The sequence below is a fragment of the Chrysochloris asiatica genome, unplaced genomic scaffold, assembly GCF_000296735.1.
Source record: "Chrysochloris asiatica unplaced genomic scaffold, ChrAsi1.0 scaffold00088, whole genome shotgun sequence".
NCBI lineage: Eukaryota > Metazoa > Chordata > Mammalia > Afrosoricida > Chrysochloridae > Chrysochloris > Chrysochloris asiatica.
The window spans coordinates 11,606,948-11,609,972 of record NW_006408606.1 but is presented as its reverse complement, the minus strand read 5'-3'; the positions used below and the strand labels follow the sequence as shown (position 1 = coordinate 11,609,972).

The 3,025-nt window shown below is 37.8% G+C and overlaps 1 pseudogene; it reads left to right on the top strand.

Moving 5' to 3' along the window:
* The first annotated feature begins 547 nt into the window (after nt 1-547).
* LOC102814071 overlaps nt 548-3,025 on the top strand; it is a 3,645-nt pseudogene continuing 1,167 nt past the window's right edge.

The window sequence follows — 3,025 nt, the reverse complement described above, 5'->3', positions numbered from 1 at the left end:
TACAAGTGTCAGGTTATATTCCATTTCTTTCTCCAGCCTGAGTGCCCTTTGCTAATCTCTTGGAATTTGTAAAATGCAATATCTTTGAGGAACTAATCTGGTGATGAAGATTTGAGACTGGATTTAAATCAAATATGTAGTACATTTCATATGCAATAAATGTAACATTGATGGATTTTTTAATAAGCTCATTTGTCAGAACACCATGATCTCTCATCTTTATACTTCTAAATCATATAAGCCTATCACTAACCTTGTGGGTTTCATAAACCCACAATCAGATCTGAACCTGGAGAAACTTAGCCTAGACCCATACTGGTATCTGCCAATGTTCTCACAACATCAATATTTATAAAGGCACAGGCACATGTTGATGTCAAACTCAGAAAGTGGCATGAAGCCCTTACTGATACCTGGATAGTAATTTATAATGGGGGGAAAATATGGATGCTGAATAAAATTATTAGATTTCAAAAATAAAATTTCCCATGAATTCTTAGATGCCAGAAGAAGTAGATGAAATTCTTAGATTTTATCTAAGAACTAGATGAAAAAGGTAAGAGAAATTCATGGGTTCTAGAAGTAGGGAATGCATGTCTAGATCCACACTGTCTAAGCTTTGCTTCACAGTTGCTCTGGTTTTGAATCTTGACCCCATCACTAGCTCTCCTTTCCCTGATATTCTCAACCCAGCCCTCTACTTTCATGGAGGAGCTTCCTTTTTAAACGCTGCATAGTGGGGTTCCTTCTACAAGTGGTTGTCCAGGGTGCCAGCTTTACTTTGTTGTTATTATTGTTAAGTGGCATCCAGTGAATTCCGATTCGTAGCGACTCTGTATAGGGTTTCCAAGAGGTGACTGGTGAATTTGAACTGCTGACCTTGTAGTAAACCATTCTTTACATACTCACAGAAGTACATAAAAAGTTGAATTAATACTCACATACACAAACATAGAATTCAGTATTTCTGTTGTACAAATAAGTACATAGTGATTTTTATGAATTATCTGAAAGTCATCCATTATTGGAAGACTGAACTGTAAAATTCCATACACTTTTACACTAAATAGCCTAAGTTCTAATAAACGTGCTTTATAGTTAAACTTTGTGATAAATGTTTTACTTGAACTTTGAGTACTACCAATCACAACAACAATGAAAGGTATCAATTAGAGTTTCAGCAATCATTACAATGTTCCCAGAAGTGTTACAACACAAAATTGCAACCTCTCTTTTGAAAAAATTCCCAAATTATACTATTTCTTACTGTTCAACTAGACAAATTGCATGTCTTTTAGTGAAGTAGAACATGGTAGAAAATAATTTTTTATGATACATATTATTCTATATAATATCAATAAAAATACTGCTTGTTATTGTAAAAAAAAGTAGTAACTAGGTTTTTTTGTGTTTGATGCTACAGTGAACATATGTAAATGGTCTTTTAGACTGGGTAATTTAAACCAGATTTACACAAGGTTCTGTCACTTTAAAACTGTATTGTATTCTTCCTCATTTTTTTTCTAGGCAATAGGAAGCAATTTCAGTAAATACAGTACTTAACTTAATGGGCTTGTATTTAAACATACACCCTGATGGCTCTCATCACAACTTAGGTTAGATGCTTCCTAGAGAGTGCAGGCTTTCCAAAAACTGTACATGGCTGTCACATTCAATCACATTCAACACACTTCCCAGAACCTTGGGAAGACACACTTTTCACACATTTATGTGTAGGGATGTTGGGAAGAATGATTTGCAAAGGTGAACACATCTGCTTTAAAGGATTTATAAATTAATATGATTGGAGGCACAGTTTACATTTGGGAGATTTTCCAGACCCTTTATAGTTGGTTACGTGCAACTCATTTGACATGTTTTTTCTCCTTTTCCCTAAGATGAATCTTCTACCACAATCATGTAAATCTTTACTACTTGTAAAGATTTACTCCTTGCTTGTCTTTGGTCATCTGAATACCCCAGTCTGGAATGTTTCCTCCTTTAACTTATACCCAAGATAGACTCACTACGCTAAGCACCATGCCAGCAAAACCAAACTACCTAGTTTCCCTTTCCTGTAAACGCATGACCTTCCCAGAAGCTAACACCTAAATCAAGCAATCCATGCTTGCTGCCCCAACTATGGTATAAGTTTCCAATAAGTCATATAAAGAATATGAATTCTAACTTAACCAATCACGTTTTGCCCAGTGTTACTTCTTTATTCTAACATGTTGCCCATATGACTCTGGTCTCTTCCACTTATCCTTCAGAGCTGTTGTCTGAATTTCAGACCAGATGCCACCCCCCAATCCATAAATTGTTAATAAAACTTATGAGTTTGTCCTGAGAAAATTTAATTCTCCTGGAATTTAAATTTCTAGAGTCCATGGAGTTGGGGTTACACACTTTGAGATTTTCTGTATAACTTTGAGTCTTGAGAAAACTGGTTTCAAAAGGTCACCTCTGAGTCAAACATTGTTGTTGTTATGTGCCGTGGAGTCAGTATCGACTCATAGCCACCCTGTACAGGGTTTCCAAGGCTGTAAATCTTTAGGGGAGCAGAAAGCCTCATCTTTCTCCCGCGGAACCGCTGGTAGTTTCGAACTGCTGACCTTGCGGCTTGCAGCCCGATTCGTAACCACTACCTACCAGAGCTCCGTTTTTTTTTTTTTAACAGTACACAGATTTAATCCCGTAAAATTTTAAATTTCACCATTTATTTTCCCTTTACAGATTCAAATCCTGAAGTCTTTTTATTTTCATTTTAATTCATCAGTTCATATTAACTTTATTGCATAAAAGAGATTCAAAAAGAGACTCCCCAGGCTACGACTTAAGCCTCCTGGTGCAGTGGGTGTACCAGGAGGAGAGGCTGGCTCCCCTCCACTCACCAGCTGTGCGCCCACCCTCGCCCGGGTCTGTACTGCTCCCAGCCCCTGAGGAGGGGGGCTCGCCTTCAGAGAAAGGCTCCCCTTCTCTTGCCTGGGCCCCCAGCGCAGATGGCTCCATCTGGAGCCTGGAG